Raw genomic sequence first — 25,480 nt, forward strand, 5'->3', positions numbered from 1 at the left:
CAAGACTACTGAAAATGTTGAAACCCAAATCTTTTTAAAAGTTAATTTATTTCAGTGCCTAACTTTGTTTTCTTAAATGATAACCTAATTTTAGATTTTAAACATATGGTCAAAAATTAAAGGTAACAGTAAAACATTACAAGTAGTATTTTGTTTCAAAGATATTAAAAATAATAAGTACATTTAAAATATTTTCTGGTGTGCCTAGGTGGCTCAGTCAGTTGAGTGTCTGATTCCTGGTTTTGGCTCAGGTCATGATCTCAGAGTCATGGGATTGAGCCTCGAGTTGAGCTCCATACTGAGTGTGGAGCCTGCTTAAGATTCTCTCTCTGTCTCTCTCTTCCTCTCTCTCTCTCTCTCTCTCTCTCCCTCTGCCCCTTTCTTCTGCTCATGCTCTGCTCTAAAATAAAAACAAAATAATCATAAAATAAATTCTTTCAAAGTGTGTTTCTAATTCTGTAAGTCCTTGGATGCACCTTTTGCAACATAATCAGAATATTCAGTTAAGATCTCCCACTAAAAATTTGTACAAAGAGTAAAACTAAGTAGTTGAAAAGCATTTTAGTTCCTAGCTGCAATTCCAGAGTCTAGACTTGCAGGAACACCCTGCTGTCATCTCTATCTAGCAAGAGTTCTGAAGGAAAAAAGAGAAAAATATGTTGAAAGATGGGGAAAATAAAATCATTATAGTTTGGCACCTTTTTTGGATAACTCATCAGTTTCATGTCACCATTTCTTCATTTAGCAGCGATATTCGACTGAATTACTAAAAAGAAGAAATAAATATCATCTGTAACTTTGTTCCCCAACTTTGAGCAGCAAAAGTCAGTTTTCATAAATATTTTCAAAACTATACTTGAGGGGCACCTGGGTGGCTCAGCCGGTTAAGCCGCCGACTTCGGCTCAGGTCATGATCTCGCGGCCCGTGAGCTCGAGACCCGCGTCGGGCTCTGTGCTGACCCTCAGAGCCTGGAGCCTGTTTCAGATTCTGTGTCTCCCTCTCTCTCTGACCCTCCCCCATTCATGCTCTGTCTCTCTCTGTCTCAAAAATAAATAAATGTTAAAAAATTAAAAAAAACAAAAACAAAAAAAACTATACTTGATGACTCTCTAAACGGATCTTAAACTCCTAAAATATTCTTAGTTTCCAAATGATTACTTGATCTGTGTTTTCCATTTGTATTTTCCCCCTAGGTAGCAGATTAAGATCTTTTACTGAATGTATTAAATTGATGACTTGCTTGGCATATTTCTCATAACAAATACAAATAAGTAAGTAATCTAAAGTCACTCTTTCCTTATTTGGAAGTTTGGCCACAAGAAATGATTCCCCCTTTCAAACTTTTATTTCTTATTTTACTTTTGATAATAGCTTCACTGATATATATATATAATTCACATATCAAACTCTTTTATTATTTATAGTTCTACTTACTATAATCTTTCAATGACCATCTAACCATTAATAACAAAATCTCTCTCAATTTTTCTGTTTGTAAACTGTTACCCCTAAGAAAACTAGGAGTTAAAGAAAAATGTTTATTTATTTATTTTTATGGGGGGGCAGAGAGAGAGGGAGAGAGAGAATCTTAAGCATCTTAATTAAGAATCTTAATCTTAAAAATCCTAAAATATGGATGCCTGGGTGGCTCAGTCATTTAAGTGTCTGATTTCAGCGTAGGTCATGGGTCATGATTCGCGGTCACGATCTCACAGTTCATGAGTTTGAGCCCCACATCGGGCTCTATGTTGACAGCTCAGAACCTGGAACCTGCTCTGGATTCTGTGTCTCCCTCTCTCTCTGCCCCTCCCCTGCACTCACTGCATCTCTCACTCTCCCTCAAAAATAAACATTTAAAAAAATCCTAAAATAAATTTAAAAAGAAACTTTTAAAATACAATTTGTTGAAAAATTGAGGTTTCCTATAATATAGACCAAAGAACTCCCAGCAATCTGTAAAATCATTGTGAAGATGTATATATCTCTTTGGTAGGGAAGTGATAAGTTTAGAAATATAACATGTGAACCAGCTATTTATTCCTTGAAAAATAGGAATTAGAAAATTTAAAAAGCAGTATCTTGATTTTCCATTTTTCTTTTCCTTTAGAAAAATCTCACCCTTTTCGTTAACAATGGAGAATATGCTCCACATTCCCTAATGATGTCCCAAAGCTACTTGTGTTGGTTATGCAAATAGTTTTACTATATGGTCAAATTTTAAAAAGCAAAACATAACTATTTAAAATATCTTAAGTTCGGGGCGCCTGGGTGGCGCAGTCGGTTAGGCGTCCGACTTCAGCCAGGTCACGATCTCGCGGTCCGTGAGTTCGAGCCCCGCGTCGGGCTCTGGGCTGATGGCTCAGAGCCTGGAGCCTGTTTCCCATTCTGTGTCTCCCTCTCTCTCTGCCCCTCCCCCGTTCATGCTCTGTCTCTCTCTGTCCCAAAAATGAATAAACGTTGAAAAAAAAATTTAAAATATCTTAAGTTCAAATACTATAGATTTTACAATAATGTGTAGTAATTTAGTTCAACATGCACATATTTCATTTAGGAGATATATTTTAACCAACCACTGTTAAAACCTAATAATTTAGGTTAAAATCTAAAATTTTACAAACTGTCAGCTTTCTCAATCATTATAATGTCCTAATTATCTTCAATCTTTTGATTTAGTATCAGTTTCTGACTTATTCTATAAGTAAAAAATTTAAATTTTAATTCCTTACATTTCAGGAAGAAGACTAGAAATAACAACCTACCCATTAATGAATAAGTATTTTAAGTTTGCCAGTATTTCACAATTTTCTGTGAAAAGATCAAGAAATATATCACTATATCATTATAGCAGATTTCAAAATACTAGTCTCAGATTACAGAATTCCCTACCTACTGACATTTTGATTATCTGCAGAAAAGCCAAAACCTGCAAGCAACATGGCAATTAAATACAGGAAAATGTTTCTGAACGAAAGAAAGGAAGGAAGAAAAAAGTTTCCTAATTTTCTGATAAAATAAAGACCATAGTCTTTTGTTTATAAATACAAGGAAAATATTCTGAAACTCAATTAAAAAGTTAAGGATAATAAAAATAACATTCCTTCAAAAATTAATCAAGATTGTAGAAATTTTACCTTATACAAATTGTCTCTACATACAAATATGAAATTTTATTCTTGGAGATGAAACTTTTTTTTTATATATAAGTAGGATCCATGCCCAACATGGGGCTTGGACTCACAACCTTAAGATTGAGAGTCTCATGCTCTACCAACTGAGCCAACCAGATATCCCCTATTCTTGGAGATGAAATCTTATAGAACATGCTATAAACTACAATACACTTGCTAGTAAATGAATAGCATTTTGAGTGCTTCCCAAAGGCAAAAACAAAACTTCTGAAGCAAAATAAAAACTCATGTTCATAATATATTTTTTCCAACTTTTAAAAACTGCTTAGTTTTTGTCATCAACCTTATTTCCATTTTGTTTAAGAGTTTGTGGAAGAACAGCTTAAGACCACTCAGTTGTTGTTCTTGCCCATTTAGTGGCCTGAGCAGTGGAAGCTGCAGATCAGTCTTCAGTGGCAGGCTGAACACTCCAGTCTTTAGTAGAGAACTGTTCTATGGGCAGAGATGGCACCTCTACACCTTCATACCAGTCAACTGCTTCCAAGTCCAGGAGCAGTCCATTCACCTTTAAGTTCCTCCTTGGTCACAGCCTCTTCAGCAGCAGGGTGCTCTTTGTTTTCAGTCTCTTTAGGATCTCTGGAGAAGTAGAGATTAGGCATGACTTCCCACAGGTGTTCATGGGAGACAGTGCCACACATGCACACAATTTCCCAGGCCAGCATCTACCATATCACACCCAATGAGTGAGCTCCCTTGTTGCAAGGGATGTCAGTATCTACACAGCACAGAAGAAAGTCTGTGTTACACCAAGCAATGGTAGGCATATTAACAAAAGACACTGTGGCGGAGGCTGGTGATCAGCCTTGGGATCAATAACCTCTGGAAGTCTTGGCTCCCAGAAGGCTATCTGGATCTGATTAATGGAGGTTCTAGGAGTGAAGTGGCCAGCAACAGCAATGGCTCCAATGGCAGCAGCAAACTTCACCACAGCTTGCTGGCCAGTATTCCAGAATGACAGGATGCTGACATCAGCTGAGTTTTCAACTGTACCAAAGGTATGAGCTGCCAGTGGAAGCCATCACTTTTCCTTTTGTAGATGTATTGTTCCACTTGGAAGTCGAGGTTCCTACTGCAAGGAATTTGAGGACATTCTCCTTTACTTGCAGAACATCAAGGACTCCAAACATTGTGAAATTTTCCCTTTAAGTTATGAATGGAACCCAGAACATTATATGGGTAGTGCAGAAAGGGCATAATACATTTAAATCACAAGCCATAGCACTCATTATGCAGTTTAACAAGATATAACCTCTCAACAAATGAAAAACATAAACTCTTTATTTTTTGTAGAGATGTAAAGTCATCGGTACTCCATGGAGTCACTCTATTCAGGTGAGGTCTTTGTACAACAGTTCTCATTAATGACAGTGCAGATGTGCTGGCATCCTAGGAATTTTTCATTAAGATTCAAACTAGCTGCATCCTATCTCATGGGTCTCTTCTTTGATGAGCTGCATTTTCCTCCTTGCTTGTACTATCTATGGTATTAGTAATAATTAGAACTAAATCAGATTTAATTACAGTAACTTTCAAATAAGGTACTAAATATAGTTCTTTGTTCAGTCAACTGTGTCCACAAAAATCACAGGCATGTTTAAAACAAGATACACAGAATTCTATTAAATTATGTTCTGGGAGAATTGATTATAATTTTAGCAAAATGAACTTTGTTCTGCCACATGGGTCTCAAAATGGCAATACCTGAAACACTGATTTACAAGTATAGTGTATACAGTACCTGTTCATTTTGAAACCATAAAAAAGTATTGCTTCTATTAGTACCAAGCAAAGAAAGATCAAAGTAAATTTGATCAGGTTCAGCCAAGTGCAAGAAAGAAAAACCCTCTGACTCACGTTTTTACACAGTCCTCAATGTGTCAATTTAAAGCTTACTTTCTTCTTTTTTAAATTTTAATTCCAGTATAGTTAACATATAGTGTTCTATTAGTTTCAGGGTATACAATACAGTGATTCAACAATTCTATGTATCACCCAGTGCTTATCACGATGTGTGCACTCCCTAATCCCCATCACCTATTTCACCCATCCCCCCCCACCCACCTCCACTCTGGTAAACATCATTTTGTTCTCTATAGTTGTCAGTTTCTCAGTTTGACTCCCTATGTCCTTTGTTTGTTTTCTTAAATTCCACATATGAGTGAAATCATATGGTATTTGTCATTATAATCTCTAGCTCCATCTATGTCATTGCAAATGGAAGATTTCATTCTTTTTATAGCTAAATAATATTCCATTGTGTGTGTGTATATATACAATAAGATGTGGTGTGTATATATATATATATATATATATATATATATATATATATCTTATTTATCAATTTATCACACACCTTATTTATCAATTAATGTATCATTGCACACTTGGGCTGCTTCCATAGTTTGGCTATTATAAATAATGTTGCTATAGGGGCACCTGGGTGGTCAGTTGGTTATGCATCCCACTCTTAACATCGGCTCAGGTCATGATCTCAAGTTTCATGAATTCAAGCCTCGCATTGGGCTCTGCACTGACAGTTTGGAGCCTGCTTGGGATTCTCTATCTTTCTCCCCCTCTCTCTCTGTTCCTCCCCAACTTGTGCGCTTTTTCTCAAAATAAATAAATAAACCTTACAAATAAATAAACCTTATAAATAAATAAGTAAGTAAGTAAGTAAGTAAATAAATAAATAAATAAATAATCTACTATAAATTGCAGGATATATGTAACCCTTTGAAGTAGTGTTTTTGTATTTTTAGGTAAATATCCAGTAGTGCAATTACTGGATCCTATGGTAATTCTATTTTTAACTTTTTGGGAAACTTCCATACTGTTTTCCAGAGTGGCTGCACCAGTTTGCATTCCCATCAGCGGTGCAAGAGGGCTCCTTTTTCTCCACAACCTCATCAACACTTGGTGTTTCTTATGTTTTTGATTTTAGCCATTCTGATAGGTATGAGGTGATATCTCATTGTGGTTTTTATGTGTATTTCCCTGATGATGAATGATGTTGAGCAGCTTTTCATGTGTCTGTTGGCCATCTGCATGTCTTCTTTGGAGAAATGTCTGTTCATGCTTCTGCCCCCCCCCTTTTTTTTTTTTTTTAGTTATCAGAATATAATGTTATTAGACTTGGGAGATAAAAATGTTACAAACATTTCTGAGTTGGAGATAAAATCTTAGTAAAATGAACAAAAATAATGATACATTCCATGCCTCATTCTTAATTCTATTGCTTCTTTCATTTGGGGTGGGAGAGTGGAGGGGTGAAGAGGAAGTATTGGCAAAAGCATACACTTCAGTAAAAGAATCAAAAATTCATATAATGAACGCCACCATTGTATCACTACAGTTTCCATGTAAAAATGTCCCTCCACCCCACAAAACATAAAAATGTGTTTTTTTTTAAGGTATTTTTCTCTTTTGGCACAAGAAAGCTACAAAGAATAAATGACATACTATGTTTCATCTAATTGTTTAGTTAATTGTAATACTATGTAAAAATATGATAATAAACATTACTGCTCAAGAAAAAAAACCCAAACATTTAGTGTTACTTCTTGTTTCTTCTATCTGGGACCTCAGCAGTCAGATCACACAACTCCTTTCTCAAGACCCACCCAAAGCTTCTCATCCAACTTTGAATAAAGCACAAACTGTTCAGATCTCCCTAGCCAGCTTCTCCAACATCAACCCTACTCTCCTCCATCCTTTGTTCCTGTCCTCATACTTACTAAATTCTAGAGCCTAATTTAGATGACTCAAGCATGCTGAAAAACAAACAAATGGATAAACAAAAAGTAAATATGCTGGAGGCAGTCAAAGTATGCACACTGATTATTTTCAATAGACAGGTTTCTTATTAGCTTTTGCCTGGTTCCATTCAGGTTCTGTCTCGTGTTATAGCCTCCAGTTCATTCTGTCAAATGACTGAATATAATTGAGGACTTAGTGTGGGAAGCAGATTAACCCAGCCTTCTTTGCCATTACTCTCCAAGGTGAGTGAAAATGGCCTGTTTGGCTTTTGACTAATCTTTTTTTTTTTTTTTAATTTTATTTTTTATTTTTTAAAATTTACATCCAAATTAGCATATAGTGAAACTGATTTCAGGGTAGATTCCATAATGCCCCTTACCCATTTAGTCCATCCCCCCTCCCACAAACCCTCCAGTAACCCTCATTTTGTTCTCCATATTTATGAGTCTCTTCCGTTTTGTCCCCCTCCCTGTTTTTATATTAGTTTTGTTTCCCTTCCCTTATGTTCATCTGTTTTGTCTCTTAAAGTCCTCATATGAGTGAAGTCATATGATTTTTGTCTTTCTCTGACTAATTTCACTTAGCATAATACCGGTACTCCAGTTCCATCCATGTTGTTGCAAATGGCAAGATTTCATTCTTTTCAATTGCCGAGTGATACTCCATTGTGTGTGTGTGTGTGTATGTATGTATATATACACACACCACATCTTCTTTACCCATTCATCCATCAATGGACATTTGGGCTCTTTCCATACTTTGGCTATGGTTGATAGTGCTGCTATAAACGTGGGGGTGCATGTGTCCCTTCGAAACAGCACACCTATATCCCGTGGAAAAATGCCTAAAAGTGCAATTGCTGGGTCGTAGGGTAGTTCTATTTTTAATTTTTTGAGGAACCTCCATACTGTTTACAAGAGTGGCTGTACCAGCTTGCATTCCCATTCTGCCCACTTTTTAATCAGATTATTTGCTTTTTGGGTACTGAGTTTTGTAAGTTCTTCATAGATTTTGGATACTCTTTATCAGATATGTCATTTGCAAATATCTCCCCCCATTCTGTAGGTTGTCTTTTAGGCTTTTTTTTTTATTGTTTCCTTCGCTGTGCAGAATTAAAGCCTACTTTCTTGCATATGCTCTTTTCCTCAATTTTTTTTCAAAGCTGCCTGCTGCTACTTAGACAAATTAATATGGATACAAAGAGTGTACATTATTTAACACAATAAGGCTAGTTACTGACCTACTTAGTGAAAAATGTTGTTTCTCAAGTTCATCACGCTATGTTAATTTACTAATCTAAAAGAAATCTACAGAGAAGTCTTTCAGACCTCCTATTTTTATGTTTATAATTAGATAAGTTAAAGGCAGTTCTATTGTTTTTAGAAATAATAATTTTATGAGTTAGAAGGACACACACCAAATTCAAAAGAAGTTGCCTCTTATGAACAGAAGGGAATGTGACAAAGATAGGCAGAGGGAAGATAAAGGGTACTTTAGCCTTATCTATTCATGCTTTATTACTTTTATACAAAATATTTAAAATTTGAAATTTCTCAAAATAAAAATTTAATTTAAAAAATGTAGGAACTGGGGCACCTGGGTGGCTCAGTTGGTTAAGCATCTGACTTTGGCTCAGGTCATGATCTCACTGCTTGTGAGTTTGAACCCAGCATGGAGCTCTGTGCTGACAGCTCAGAGCCTGGAGCCTGCTTTGGATTCTGTGTCTTCCTCTCTCTCTGCCCATCCCCGGTTCATGCTCTCTCTCTCTCTCTCTCTCTCTCTCAAAAATAAATAAAACATTAAAAAAAATTTTTAATGTAGAAACTCAAAATAATTCCTTATCATAGCCATCTAATCTCCTCTACATAGGCTATCTAAGAAATTGCAATGTACAGAGCTTCCAATAGTGAAAGGCCAGTTATTTTCTCTTCTACATCTTTAAAAGTCCCAATTATCCAATAAGTCACTAAGAAAATACCCAAAGGCTCTCTCAGGTAGTCCAAATCAGGTGATTGTAACTGTATCTCTGAGGTCCAGAATCCACTTCTACCTAAACTAATGACATGTTCATATAAATGTCTTATGGAATGAACACTTTGGCACAATTCACCTTAAACTCTCAGACATAAATTATTAAGATTTCTGTAACTATTAGAATCTTGACAGAACTCTCAAAGCTATATAATCAGTCATAAAATTATAAAACATAAATCTATTTGTTCTTCAATAATGGGAGACAGTATACAAATGGACAATGACCATACAAAATAACAGAACTCTGTCCTACAATCTCTTCAGCAACCAGTCGGAAAAGCCGATCACAACCTCTGCAGCAATCAGCCTAGAAGAGTCAGGATTTTGTTAATGACTGCCAGCTCTTCCCTACCACCCCCCCTTTTTTTTTGTCACCAGCCCACACACCAACCCCACATGATTTCAACTTGGAGACCAACCAGAGAAATACAAATATGTTCCCCAAACCACTTACCTAAGATGCCTGGCTTCTACTTATCCCATCCTACTGAGCTTACCCAAGCTAAAAATCTCCAATCCGTCTCCTTTTTTTCACCATAAAACTGCCCGCTCCCCTTTCAATCTGCCAAATGCAATGAACGATAACAACTGACTTTCTTGTTATTGCAAACTCTGAATATATAGCCAGTTTGTTCTCATTTTGGATGATTTTTATTTATACAGCAAGTGTAAAAACTGTGCAAAAACAAAGAAAAAACTGTAACACTATGAGTACTTTATTCTAATCCAACCAAGATCACACCTCAGTTTGGCTGTTTCTACCTTAGTTATTGTTCTGTTTTCCAGTCAGTATACCAGTACCAATTTACTATTTTTGATAATTTTTTCCATCACTTTGAAAACAAATCTTGTATTCTCCTTTAACATTTGGTATTTCTAACATAAGTTGGGAAAGTTTCTTTCTAGGGAACTATGAAAACAATAACCAAAGAAAAGACTGCTATATTCTAGAAAAACAGTAATACTGATGATATAAATTGTAACTAAATAGTGCAGTAAAATATCTGCTATCCATCTATGACTACATCCACAGAAAATGTCAGAAGGTGATTGCTAAATTTTCTTGATATTGAAGAGAAAGTAGACCAACCTACAAAGAATTATGAAAATTTATCTGTAGTAAATTGGAATTGTTTTGCATAAAATGTGAGTTTAGTTCTATGATAGCATAACTAATGTGAAAGGAAAATTTAATGGTTTTATAAGAAAGGTTAAGAAGAGGAATAGGGAGTATTAAATTCTCCATCACATCACATCTTTTGGATTTGGTAATAATAAAGATTCTTAAGGAAGTTTTAAAAAATACCAATAAGTTCTCAATTCTTTGTGTGACATTATTTATATACCCAAGAAAGGAATGAAAGAAATTTCTAAATATTGTTGGAGGCACATGTAACATGTAGAAAGCAGCATCTATACTAAACACATTGGATGAGGTTTTACCATAAGTTATTTGTTATGATAGTGGAACTTCCAGAAATTATTAAAACAATTGAAGTTTATGGCCCACTAATCTTTGACAAAGAAAAGAATATCCAATAGAAAAAAGTCTCTTCTTTAGCAAATGGTGTTGGGAAAACTGGACAGTGACATCCACTTTCTTACACCATACACAAAAATAAACTCAAAATGGATGAAACACCTAAACACAGGACAGGAAGCCCTCAAATTCTAGAGGAGAAAACAAGTAACAACTACTTTGACCTTGGCCACAGCAACTTCTTACATGACATGTCTCCAGAGGCAAGGGACACAAAAGCAAAAATGAACTATTGGTATCTCATCAAGATAAAAAGCTTCTGCACAGTGAAGGAAACAATCAGCAAAACTAAAAGGCAACCAATGGAATGGGAAAAGATACGTGCAAACGAAATATCACATAAGGGTTAGTATCCAAAATCTAGGAAGAACTTATCAAACTCAACACCCAAAATACAAATAATCCAGTGAAGCAATGGGCAAGAGACATGAAATAGACACTTTTCCAAAGAAAACATCCAGATGGCTAACAGACACATGAATAGATGCTCACATTACTCATCATCAGGGAAATAAAAATCAAAACCACAATGAGATACCACCTCACACCACCTGTCAGAACAGCTAAAATGAACAACAACTCAGGCAACAACAGGTGTTGGCGAGGATGCGGAGAAAGAAGAACCCTTTCACTCCTGGTGGGAATGTAAACTGGTGCACCCACTCTGGAAAACAATATGGAGAGTCCTCAAAAAAATAAAAATAGAACTGCCCTATGACCCAGCAATTGCACTACTAGGCATTTATCCAAGGGATACAAAAATGCTGATTCGAAAGGGCACGTGCACCCAATGTTTATAGCGGTACTATCAAGTATAGCCAAAGTATGGAAAGAGCCCAAATGTCCATCAACTGACAAATGGATAAAGAAGATGTGGTATGTACATACAATGGAATATTACCTGGTGATCAAAAAGAATGAAATTGTGCCATTTGCAACAGTGTGGATGGAATTAGAATGTATTATGCTAAGCGAAATAAGTCAGTCGGAAAGATGAATATCATATGATTTCACTCATACATGGAATTTAAGAAACAAAACAGATGAACAAAGGGGAAGAAAAGCAAAAATAAGATAAAAACAAAGAGAGAGACAAACTACAAGAGACTCTTAAATACAGAGAACAAACTGAGGGTTGCTGGTGGGGTGTTGGGTGGGGGGATGGGTTAAATGGGTGATGGGCATTAAGAAGGGCACTTGTTGGGATGAGCACTGGCTGTTATATGTAAGTGATGAATCACTAAATTCTATTCCTGAAATCATTATGCTATATGCTAACTAACTTGGATTTAAATAAAATTTAAAAAAATTAGGGGTGCCTGGGTGGCTCAGTTGGTTAAGAATCTGACTTCAGTTCAGGTCATGATCTCAAGGTTCATGGGTTCAAGCCCAGTGTCGGGCTCTGTACTGACGGCTCAGATCCTAGAGCCTGCTTCAGAGTCTGTGTCTCCCGCTCTCTTTGCCCATCCTCTCCTCGCACTCTGTCTCTCTCTCTCTCTCAAAATGAATAAACGTTAAAAAAATAATTTAAATAAAATTTTAAAAAATTTAAAAAGCTGTTGTAACCTCCCCCCAAAAAATAAAAATAAATAATGAAACAACTGAAAGTTTTATAATCGATTTTTTTAAACCACAAGTGGCCAGAGCATTGAATGATTTGCCGACATTTTAAATTTTTTACCTTTTTTAAAAAACATCTATTATCTGCTGTCCCAGGAAATATTACAAAAGAGCTTCAGAACAGAACTCCAGGCATTCACCTGTATAGTTTACAGTTTGAATCTTTAGGTCCTAATTTATAAGTATTTCCTAAAACTTGTCACTAGGGATGTCTGGGTGGCTCAGTCAATTAAGAAGCCAGCTTTGTTTGGTTCAGGGCATGATCTCATAGTTCATGAGTTCGAGCCCTGCACAGGCTCTGCACTGGCAGTATGGAGCGTGCTTGGGATTCTCTCTCTCTCTCCCTCTCTTTCTGCTCCTCCCTGACTTGTTCGCTCTCAAAATAAGTAAATTAAAAAAAACAAAAACAAAAACAAAAAAAAAAACCAAAAAAAACCCACAAAACTTGTCACTAGGATTATTGTCCTTTCTTCACATAGCAGCCAGAGTTGTCCTCTTAAAATGTAAATCAGATCATATTACTTCCTTGCTTAAAAAAAAAAAAATCCAAACTCTTTATGGAAGTCACAAAGGCCCTATGAGGGTCTGAAATGGCTCCTGCCTAACTTCTCCAGCTTTATATCTGGTTACCCTCTTCCCCATCTTTGAAGCTTCAACCACAATAGCAATTCTCTATTACCTCAGAGCTTTTATCCTTCTGTCTGGACCCTTGTCCCCACACTCTTTATGTGGCTGGATCCTTCTCAACTCCTTTAGGTCTAATCTTAAATATTTAATATACATTGGTGTGAGGAGAATCAGCTCTCTGGTAACTGCAGTTATAGACACTGATACTTAGGAAAGAAAAACATATTATTTCCTACTAATATTTCAATTTAAAAAGTGTTAGGGCACCTGGGTAGCTCAGTTGGCTAAGCACCCGACTCTTGATTTCGGCTCAGGTCATGATCTCACACTTTGTGAGTCCAAGCCCCACATCAGGCTCTGTGCTGACAGCTTGGAGTCTGCTTCAGATTCTGTGTCTTCCTCTCTCTCTTCCCCACCCCAGCTCATGCTCTGTCTTTCTCTCTCAAAAATAATAAATAAACATTAAAAAATTTAATGAGTTAAAAAATAAAGTAATTAATTAAAAATTAATTTAAAAACTGTTAAGTGAAAAAAATAAGACCCATCTATATACTGCCTAAAGAGACTAATTTCAGACCTAAAGACCTGTAGCTTGAAAGTGAGGGGATAGAGAAACATTTATCACACAAACAGATGTCAAAAGAAAGTCAGAGCAGCAATAATTACATTGGACAATATATATAGAGTTTAAAACAAAGACTATAACAAGAGACAAAGAAAGACACTACATGAAAATAAAAGGGACAATCCAACAAGAAGATATAACAATTGTAAGTATTTATGTACCAAATATGCGAGAATGCAAATACATAAAACAGTTAATAACAAATATAAAGTAACTACTCAATAGTAATACAATAATAGTTGGGGGCTTACCCTACTTGTATCAATGGACAAACCATCCAAATAGAAAATCAAGAAGGAAACAGTGGCTTTGAATGACACACTGGACCAGATGGATTTAACAGATATATTCAGAAGATTCCATCCTAAAATAGCAGAATACACATTCTTTTCAAGGGCACATGGAACATTCTCAGAATAGATAACATATTAGGCCACAAAACAAGTCTCAACAAATTCAAAAAGATCAAAGTCATACCAAGCATCTTTTCTGACCATAACACTATAAAACTAGAAACTGACCACATGAAAAAATCTGGAAAGAGCACAGATACATGGAGACTGAATAACATGCTACTAAACAATGAATGGGTGGACCAAGAAATCAAAGAAGAAATTAAAAATTACATGGAAACAAATGAAAATGAAAACACAATAGAACAAAATCTTTGGGCTGCAACAAAAGCAGTTCTAAGAGGGAAGTTTATAGCAATATAGGCCTACTTCAAGCAGCACAGGAAAAATCTCAAAAAAACAACCTAACCTTACACCTGAAGAAGCTAGAAAAAGAAGAAACAACAAAACCTCAAACCAGCAGTAGGAAAAAATAATAAAGATTAGAGCAGAAATAAACAATACAGAAACTAGGGGTGGCTGGGTGGCTCATTAAGCATCTGACTCTTGGTTTCAGCTCAGGTCATGATCTCATGGTTTGTGAGTTCAAGACCCACATCCGGCTTCATGCTGACAGTGAAGAGCCTACTAGGATTCTTTCTCACTTCCTCTCTCTGTCCCTCCTCCACTCACTCTCTAAAAATAAATAAACTTTAAAAATTAATAATAATATAGAAACTAAAAACACACAAACAAACCAGAACAGATCAATGAAACTAGAAGCTGTGTCTTTGAATAGATCAACAAAATTGATAAACTTCTGGCCAGACTCATCAAAACACACACACACACACACACACACACACACACACACACAGACAAGACTCAACCAAAATCATAAATGGAAGATAAGAAATAACAAGAACATATAAGAAAGACAAACAATTATAAAAGAATATTATGAAATATTGTATGTCAACAAATTGGGCAACCTAGAAGAAATGGATAAATTCCCAGAAACACAGAACTTACCAAAACAAAAACAGGAAGAAATAGAAAATTTGAACAGATCAATTACCAGCAATGAAATTGAATCAGTAATCAAAAAACTACCACCACCACCACCACCAACAACAACAACAACAAAAACCCAGGACCAGACAGCTTCATGGGCAAATTGTACCAAACATTTAAAAAAGTTGGGGCGCCTGGGTGGCGCAGTTGGTTAAGCGTCCGACTTCAGCCAGGTCACGATCTCGCGGTCCGGGAGTTCGAGCCCCGCGTCAGGCTCTGGGCTGATGGCTCAGAGCCTGGAGCCTGTTTCCGATTCTGTGTCTCCCTCTCTCTCTGCCCCTACCCCGTTCATGCTCTGTCTCTCTCTGTCCCAAAAATAAATAAACATTGAAAAAAAAAATTAAAAAAGAGTTAATACCTAGTCTTCTCAAACTATTCAAAAAAATAAAAGGGAGGGGGGAAGAAAGAAAACTTCCAAATCCATTGTATAAAGCTAGCATTACCCTGATAATAAGATAAAGACACCACAAAAAGCAAAAAAACAAGAGAGAGAGAGAACGAAAGGACAACATTTCTGATGAACGTAGATACAAAAATCCTCAACAAAATACTAGCAAACCAAATCCAACAATACATTAAAAAAATCATTCACCATGATCAAGTGGGATTTTTTCCTGGAATGCAAGTGTGGTTCAATATTTGCAAATCAAATAATGTTGATACATCTATTAATAAGAGAAAGGATAAAAACCATATGATCATTTCAACAGATGTAGAAAAAGTATTTGACAAAGTACATCTTATTCATAATAAAAATCTTCAGTAAAGCGAATGGAATATACCTCAACATAATAAAGGCCTTATTTGGAAAGCCTACAGTGAATATCATACTCAATATGGGAAAAACTTGAGAGCTTTTCCCCTAAGATCAGGAACAAGACAAGGATATCCACTCTCACCACTTTTACTCAACATAGTACTATGAGACCCAGCTACAGCAATCAGACAACAGAAAGAAATAAAAGGCATCCAAATTGGCAAAGAAGAAGTAAAATTTTCACTTATGTGTAGATGACATGATATTACATATAGAAAACCTAAAAGACTCCACCAAAAAACTACTAGAACTGATAAATGAATTCAGCAAAGTTGTAGGATACAAAATAAATGTACAGAATTTGTTGCACTAATAATGAAGCCGCAGAAAGAGAAATTAAGAAAACACTCCCATTTATACTTGCACCAAAAAGAATAAAATACCTAGGAATAAACTTAACGAAAGAGGTGAAAGATCTATACTCTGAAAACTATAAAACAGTGATGAAAGAAATTGAAGACAACAGAAAGAAATGTTAAAGACATTCCACGCTCATGGATTTGAAGAACAAATATTGTTAAAATGTCCATACTACCCAAAGTAATCTACACATTTAATGCAATCCCTATCAAAATATCAATAGCACTTATTTCATAGAACTAGAACAAACAATCCTAAAATTTGTATGGAACCACAAAAAAAAAAAAAAAAAAAAAAAAAACCGAATAGCCAAAGCAATCGTGAAAAAGAAAAACATGGGGTGTCTTGGTGGCTCAGTCAGTTGAGTGTCCAACTCTTGATTTCAGCTCAGGTCGTGATCTGGACCTCCACAATTCTGGATGTCCTTGCACTCCTTCAAGCGATTTGAAAATTCTTTCATATTTTCGTCCAAACTGTCGAATTTCCCGCTTCAATTGATATATTATTTCAGTGCTGATTTCCATTGGTATTGGCAGTTTATCTGGCACTTCTTCCAACACGGACATTGCTATGACCTTGGGGTCATCATCTTCCAAGAACAAGGCTGAACACCCAGGATGGGATGTTCCCTCTCCTTCCTGTTTCAATGACAGCAGCGCCATGCTCATCCTTCTCTTAGATGGAGGAGGACTCTTGGGTTCTTCATGATGTTTCCTTTGGCCTTTGACAGCAGACTCCTCTGCTTTATCAGTCATCATTTCCAGGGTCTTGGGTGGGCCTACAAGTAGATCTGCCTTTTTTTTTTTTTAGCTTATTTTTGAGAGAGAGAGAGAGAGAGAGAGAGAGAGAGAGAGAGAGAGAGAGAGAGAAAGCATGAGTGGGGAAGGGGCAGAGAAAGAAAGGGAGAGGAAGAATCACAAGCAGGCTCTGCAATGCCAGTCCATAGCCAGATGCAGGGCCTGAACTCACTAACTGTGAGATCATGACCTGAGCCAAAGGCAGATGCTTAACTGAGCCCTTGCCTTATTTTTTTTATAAGTTTTTATTTAAATTCCAGTTCGTTAGAGGCACCTGGGTGGCTCAGTCAGTTAAGCGGCCGACTTCAGCTCAGGTCATGATCTCGCAGTCCGTGAGTTCGAGCTCTGCGTCGGGCTCTGTGCTGACAGCTCAGAGCCTGGAGCCTGTTTCAGATTCTATGTCTCCCTCTCTCTGACCCTCCGCTGTTCATCCTCTGTCTCTCCCTGTCTCAAAAATAAATAAAACGTTAAAATAAATAAATAAACAAATAAATTCCAGTTCATTAACATACAGTGTATTATAAGTTTCAGGTGTACAATATAGTGATCCAACACTTCCATACAACACCCAGTACTCATGTGAACAATGTTTTTCAAAAATTAATAGAAATGTCAAAGTTCATCACATGTATTAAGTTTCATAAAACTTTTATTTCAGTTGTATTTATGTATGTATATGCATGCATGTGTGTATACTAAATCACACTATATTACTTACTATGGATTAAAATTAAAAACAAAAAGATTAAAAGACATTGCTATATATAGGTCTATCTGAGGAATAATCAAATCACGTCACTCACATGCCTGAAACTGTTCAGTGACTTCCTAATTTGCTTAAAATAAAACCTAACCTTATCATGGTCATAAAGGTCCTGTATAGGTCTGAACTCTCCCTCTCTCTTCAGTCTTACTGTGTGATACCTTCCTCTTAACCCACTAGTCACATCAGTCTCCTTTCAGGTCCTCAAATATGACAAGCTATTTTGTTCTCAGGACCTTTACATATGTTCTTTTCCTCCTTGTTATATTATAATTTACCTTGAAATATTTCAGTGTACAGTGAGATAGTTTATTTAAATCTGCTCTACTGCTTTTCAGTAAGGTGGGGGGTTATACTGGATGGTAATAGGGTAGGTGGTATGCTCCCACAAGGGGCATTTGGTAATGTCTACATGGAGGGATAGTTTGTGTTACTGAATACAGCTGGGGGGTGAGGGTAGGGGAGTGTCACTGGTATTTACAGGCAGAATTCAGGGATACTAAATATCCTATAACATATAACACAGTCATGCCTAATGAAGAACTGTCCTACTCAAATACAAATAAAATAGCACACTGTCCTCACTCCCTATTATGAAAAACATGGATCCATGCTCTAAGGGCAATCACTTAATATTTGAAGCACCATAATTCAGGAATACCCATTCCAGGGTATTTGAATGACTTTATTTTTTTTTTAAGTCTATTTCTTTATTCTGAGAGAGAACCAGTGGGGGAGGGGCAGAGAGAGTGGGGGACGGAGGATCCAAGCGGGCTCCACACTGACAGCAGACAGTCTGATGCGGGGCTTGAACTCATGAACTGAGAGATCATGACTTGAGCTAAAGATGGGATGCTTAACCAACTGAGCCATCCAGTCACCCCTGAATGCCTTTAATTAAAAAAGCAAAAACAAAAACAAAAACACCCATCTACCTTCTAAATTTTAGAGTTTGGTCTATTCACATGTAATGTAATTACTGATATGGATGGACTTATGTCTGCTATTTTGATATCTGTTTTCTATATGTCTTACAGCTTTTTAGTTCTCTGTTCCTCCATTACTGCTTTTTAAAAATTTTTAATATACTATGTTATCTGATTTTTAAACTATAATTTTGAGTTATTTTTCTTATTTTCCTTAATTTGTTGTTCTAGAGGGGTGCCTGGGTGGGTCAGTTAGTTGGGCGTCTGACTTCGGCCTAGGTCATGATCTTGCCATTCCTGAGTTCGAGCCCCAGGTCAGGCTCTGTGCTGACAGCTCAGAGCCTGGAGCCTCTTTCAGATTCTGTGTCTCCCTCTCTCTCTCTGCTCCTCCCCGCCCCACCCCCCACCACACTCACACACACTCTGTCTCTCTCAAAAATAAACATTCAAAAAAATTTTTTAATTTGTTGTTCTAGAGATTTCAGTATGTATCTTCTCACAATTTACTTAATGTTAATACTAACTTAATTCTGGCAAAATATAGGAACTTGGCTATAATACAGCTCCATTTGCTCCACCCTCCTTTGTCCTACTATTGTCATATATACAACATCTATATACGTTATAAACACAGCAAACAATGTAATTCTTGTTTTATACAATCTTATATTTTTAAAAGACACTAAGAAACGAAAAAAAAATTACACCATCTTTCACGTTTACCTAAATATTTACCATGTTTGTATTCCTGTGGATTTGAGTTGTGGTCTAATATCATTTCCCTCTAGCCTAAAGTACTTCTTTTGGTATTTCTTGTAATTCTCACAGTCTTTATCTGGGAATGCCTTTATTCTGTAATTTTGCTGGATATGAAAATCTTGGTTGACAGTGTTTTTCCTCCAGTATTTTGAAGATTTTCTAAAAATGTTTATTTATTTTGAGAAAGAGAGCAAGCAAGCACACAACCAGGGGAGAGGCAGATAGAGAGGGTGAGAGAGAATCCCAAGCAAGCTCTGCACTGTCAGCATGGAGCCTGATGTGGGGCTCGATCCTACAAACTGTGAGATCATGACCTTTCCCCCAGTACTTTGAATATGTCATCCTAAGGAGAAGTCAGCTATTATATATTATATATTATATATTTTGTTGTTCCTTTCTACATGATTCATTCTTCTCTTGTTGCTGTCAAGATTTTCTGTCTTTGTCTCTCAGTAGTTTGACTATGGAGCATCTAGGTATGGATTTCTCTGTGTTTATCTTATCTGGGATTTGGGGGCTTACTGAGCTCCTTAGATCTACAGATTAATGTTTTTCATCAAATTTAAGAAGTGTTCAAGCTAGTGTGTCTTTAAACACTCATTCTGTTCTGCCTCCTCTTCTCTCCTTATGGGACACTCCTTTTACACTTGTATGGGCACACACTTGATGTTGTCTCAAGTCTCTAAGATTCCGTTCAGTGTGCTTTAGTCTTTTGTTCTCTGACAGATTGGAAAATTTCTCTTGATCTTTATTTCAATTCACCAATTCATTCTACAAGCTCAAATCCTCTCTTAGCCCATCTACTGAACTTCATTTCAGTTACTATAATCTTTGAATCTAGAATTTCCATTTGGTTCTTTTTTTTAAATTTTTTTTAACATTTAATTTTTTTTTTGAGAGACAGTGAGAGACAGAGCGTGAGCAGGGGAGGGGCAGAGCGAGAGGGAGACAGAGAATCAGAAGCAGGCTCCAGGCTCTAAGCTGTCAGCACAGAGCCTCATGTGGGGCTCAAACTCACGAACCGTGAGATCATGACCTGAGCTGAAGTCAGACACAACCAACTGAGCCACCTAGGTGCCCCTCCATTTGGTTCATTTAATTATTTTCTATTTGTTTAATGATTTGAACATATCTATAATAAAGGTTTCAAAATCTTTATCTACTAAATACAACATCTGGGATTATTCAGAGTTAATTTCTGTTGATTGCCTTTTCCCTGAGTATGGCTCACACTGTCCTGTTTCTTTGCATAGCTTATATAACTATGCTCGCTTGCTCTCTCTCTCTATATATATACGTGTGTGTGTGTGTGTGTGTGTGTGTGTGTATAACATAACTTTTTTGTTGAAAACTGGAAATTTAAATAATATTTGTGGCAATTCTGAATTCTGAACTCTTATTTTCTTTCTTGATAGTTGTTGTCATTGCCTGGACTTCTGTAGAAACTGTCTTCCCCATGATGTGCATCTGCTAATTTATCTGTCCCTCGCCTACCACTCCCCTTCATTTGCTAAGCTCCAGTCACACAAATCTTATTTCTGACTCTTAAACACACCTAGTTTATTCCCTTTGCACTTTAGTTCCTTCAGCTTAGAATGTTCTTCTCCCCAACATTTACATAGCTGGCTTCTTCTTAAATGCCATCTCCACAGAAACACTCTCCCTGTTATTCAAGTTAAAGTAACTCTACCCCCAGTAACTCTCTATTACTTTTCATTTTGCTCAAGAAACTTATCATGACCTGTAATTATCTAACTGTCTATTGCCTGCCTCTCCCACTAGAATATACATTCCCCGAGGGTAGGAACTATATCTGTCTTGTTAACTCTTGTATCTTCAGTGCCTCACAGGACATGACATATACTAGGTACGCAATGAATATTTTTTAAAGTAAATTAAAGAAGTAAGGTGGAATTAAAGGAGTGCCAAGCAATAACAAAAATTAAGCCAAATGTGTTTGAGTGTCTAATTCTAGGCATTAGACTTTGTGTCTTCAGTACATTATCTCACAAAAGCATTTAGAATCTTAACATACACATTCTATATGGTAACCAACAGTACATTTTGCTTGTTTTTCTATCCTTATATTTTTATATCATTTTATCTCACTTCTTTTATTGCTTTGATGTATTTTATGAACTTTGTAAGCCACTTCTAAGACCTTATAAGTGTATAATTTCATCTAATAAAGATGTAATTATGTATCCAAGTAAGTAGAGCATTTCAAAGACTTGAAGTAAAAATAAAAATGCAAGGAAAAATTTATTCATACACTGGAAAAGTGAAAGTTCCAATGATAAGAGTTGGCCAAATATACTTAGGTAATCTGAGAAACCATGGGGGAAACAATAAACATTTCACTGATTCTTCTCACCTAAGTCTCATCTACACTTTCTTTCCTTTTTTAATGTTTATTTATTTTTGAGAGCATGAGTTGGGGAGGGGCAGAGAGAAAGGGAAACAGAGAATTCAAAGCAGGCTCTGTGCTGTCAGCACAAAGCCCAACATGGGGCTTGAACTCACGAAAACTGATATCATGACCTGAGCTGAAGTCAGACACTCAACTGACTGAGCCACCCAGGCGCCCTTTTTTTTTTTTTTTTAAGTTTACTGATTTGAGAGAGAGTGCATGCATGTGGGGGAGGGGCAGAGAAAGAGGGAGAGAGAGAATCCCAAGCAGGCTCCATGCTGTTCGTGCAGAGCCTGATGTAGGGGTCAATCTCAAAAACCATGAGATCATGACCTGGGCCAAGATCAAGAGTCAGACACTTAACAAACTGAGCTACTGAGGCACCCCTACACTGTTTTTATATTTTAATTACTGAATATGAATATCCTATAATTCATAGAATTCTATGTGTAGGTGTGGTAAATCATCTTCAAGTCACTCTTTTAGTAGGATTCAAGTATTTTAGGGTCATCGGAGGGATATTAAGAGCAATTTAAATTCAACTGGGGCAACTTACCATAAAGATTGTTTTTGGTGAAGTATTTAGAGACATTTTCTAAAATCTATATGGTTATTGTATAACAAGCCAGGAAAAGCATTTTGTATAAAAGTGCTTGTCTGTCAACAGGATATTAAAACAGCCTGTTTAAATAAATATCAAAATATTTAGAAAATGATATGCCATTCCTTTATATTGCCTTTATGTATTTGGGACCTATTTTTTGGATTCTCTGTGTTTAAAGCAGGAAAAAATAGTTCATTTCCCAGAAAGGTGATTGAAGAGGTAGACCTATCCTACATTTGAAGTAATTGCAATATTTATGAAGTGCTAGAGAAAAAAAAATCATTGAAATTTTTTTCATTTCTTTTGAAGCTAAGTAGGGTCAGAATATACGACCATCTTGGGTAGGAAGTTTGAACTAAAAGCTGGATTGAAAGCAAGTGACTGTGAGGGAATCATGTGAGCACTAAGACAGGGTCTCCTTATTGTCTTTATAATGAGGAATGGGGCTTATATGTTTTAGTTCAAATATGAGTTCAGGTAATAAAGTCAAGACTTTCTCACAATTTTGCAATGCTTTGGAAGCTACCTTTAACATTTCTGATTTTTAAATTAAACAGATAAGCATACTATAGACCTAGACATATGATACACCTGACATGTAGAATTAAGTGTTTGTTAAAATATATACTAAAGTGTTACAGATTAAAATATAAAATTATTGGGGAACCTGGGTGGCATAGTCAGTTGAGCATCCAACTCTTGATTTTGGCTCAGGTCATAATCTCATGGTTAATGGGTTTGAACCCCACATCAGGCTCTGTGCTGACAGTGTACAGTCTGCTTGGGATTCTCTCTCTCTGCCCCTCCCCTGGCTCACCCCATCCGTCCCTCTCTCTCTCAAAACAAATAAACAAGAGAGCATGCAGGGGAGAGGTGGGGGAGTGGGGTACAGAGGATCCAAGGCAGGCTCTGCACTGCAGCTGCAAGTCTGATGTGGGGCTCAAACTCACAAACTGTGAGATCATGACCTCAGCCAAAGTTGGACACTCAACCTAACTGAGCCACCCAGGTGCCCTCAAAATAAAAATTAAATAAAATTATTACATATTGAATGATTTGTTTATTAATACTTGTTTTTATTCAGAACAAAATTTGTCCATGGGACAAATGGGAAAATATTACATTTTTGAAAACAAAATATAAATGCAACAAAACTACAGTAGAGGAAGAAAGTCCATAATTCCATGCTTAAGAGTGTCATTTATAAATTGTCTAGTATCTCACTTTGGATGCCAAAGCTACTCATGAAAAACTTTACACAACAGTTTATTTTAAACTAATGTGAATGAATAGCACATTTCTGTAAAACGTTTTCTAAATCTGTTGTTATTGTTACCTTTATGCATTATAAAAGGTCAGAAGAGGCATGGTCAGGGAAGGATATCATAAATTCATATTTTTGTGCCAAAAACCTTAGATGTGCTAAAAAATAATAAATGCTAAAGGCTGAAGTTTGCTACATATCTAACAAAAAAACTGAATGAATATGACAGTAACTAAATCTTAAGTACATGCCCAAATTGTTACTCATTTCCATTTGTCCAGCTTCCTAATCCAAGGCTACACCAAGTTTCTTGTTTATACCATACACTAAATGCAGACACCACTGTAGAAATTGAATGATGGTCACACAACCCCTTATCCAAAGTTCTTGGGGTTACACTGGTAATGAAATTTCTAATCATTTGTCAACTAACCTCCAAGACCAGTTTTTTTCTAAAATGATAAATGTAAAAAACTAAAACTGCCACAGAATCATTGAGCATTCAGGCAGACTAAGGGATAGGATTTATTTGGTGATATTTAAAGTTAAAAAAATGGATTATTGTTCTATCACTTTCAAATTCATCCAGCTGTCACTAATTTTGTAATACAGACTAGCTAGTATATAGCTATTATACTTCAGTAATGAATTTTTCAATTAGGGAATGACTAAATTTCAAAGATAGCAATAAACAATAAAATAGTGCTGAAAATATTTTTAGAAAACATAAAAGATGATAGGCAATGGAGGAATTGTATAAAGTGTCTTTCACTGAAAGCATCTGTCTTTACTGGGGAGTTGGGTTCTAAACCAAATCTATTAGTGTGGTTCTTATCATACTTAACTATAATTTCAAATTTTTATATTTCCACATACTTAAAAAATATAAAAACCTAAAGTTAAAATAGCTTTAAATTTTTTTACATCATAAAAATAAAACATGTTAAACAATTTAGATTTCTTTTTTTTTTATTTTTTTAAATGTTTATTTATTTTTGAGACAGAGAGAGATACAGCATGAATGGGGGAGGAGCAGAGAGAGAGGGAGACACAGAATCGGAAGCAGGCTCCAGGCTCTGAGCCATCAGCCCAGACCCCAACACGGGGCTGGAACTCACGGACCGCGTGACCTGAGCTGAAGTCGGACGCTTAACCGACTGAGCCACCCAGGTGCCCCAACAATTTAGATTTCTAAAAACTTTCAAAATCAAAGTGCCTGGATGGTTCAGTCGGTTAGGCGTACAACTTCAGCTCAGGTCATGATCTCATGGTTCATGAGTTCAACCCCTGCATTGGGCTCTGCAACAACAGTGCAGAGCCTGCCTGGGATTGTCTCTCTCCCTCTCTCTCTGCCCCTCCCTCACTCGTGTGCACTCGCTCACTCTCTCCCTCTCTCTCTCTCAAAATAAATAAACTTTTAAAAAAGCTAAAAGAAAAACTTTTGAAATCAATGAATTCTTAAACCAGACCATCAAAATTGCTCTAATACTCAAATAACTGTATTTCTGAATATAAAAATTCTAAATGCATTAAGCATATCAACAATTAAGCTCAAATATCTCATCTTTAATTGCTACATGGGGCTCAGAACATCCAAGAACCCAGATTTATAATAAAAACAGAGCGAAGATTAAAACACATGAAACAATGTGTAAACAATGTACAACAAAACAAAGCATTATGTAGTATAATTATAGGTGCTCAGAGGACAAAAAAGAATTAAAGATAACTAATCTTAAATACAGGTTGTGAATCCCTTAGTGTTAGGCCTAATGCAAGTGCTCAGCAATTGTTTATCAAGTAAATGAGCCAAGAGATCACAAAAGAAAACCAATTTTAAAAAGACAAATACCATACGATTTCACTCATATGGAATTTAAGAAACAAAACAAATGAGCAAAGAGGAAAACCAAGAAACAGATGGTTGGTTACCCGAGGGGAAGTGAGCAGGGATGGGTTAAATGGCTGACGGGGATTAAGGAG

At 36.3% G+C, this 25,480-nt stretch overlaps 1 protein-coding gene and 1 pseudogene across 1 annotated transcript in view; both read right to left on the reverse strand.

Moving 5' to 3' along the window:
- PPM1E (protein phosphatase, Mg2+/Mn2+ dependent 1E) overlaps positions 1–25,480 on the reverse strand; it is a 227,793-nt gene that overhangs the window by 106,727 nt on the left and 95,586 nt on the right. The window lies entirely within an intron of this gene.
- On the reverse strand, positions 3,046–5,175 carry LOC123603381 (annotated as a pseudogene).

The sequence above is a fragment of the Leopardus geoffroyi genome, chromosome E1, assembly GCF_018350155.1.
Source record: "Leopardus geoffroyi isolate Oge1 chromosome E1, O.geoffroyi_Oge1_pat1.0, whole genome shotgun sequence".
Classification (NCBI taxonomy): Eukaryota; Metazoa; Chordata; class Mammalia; order Carnivora; family Felidae; genus Leopardus; species Leopardus geoffroyi.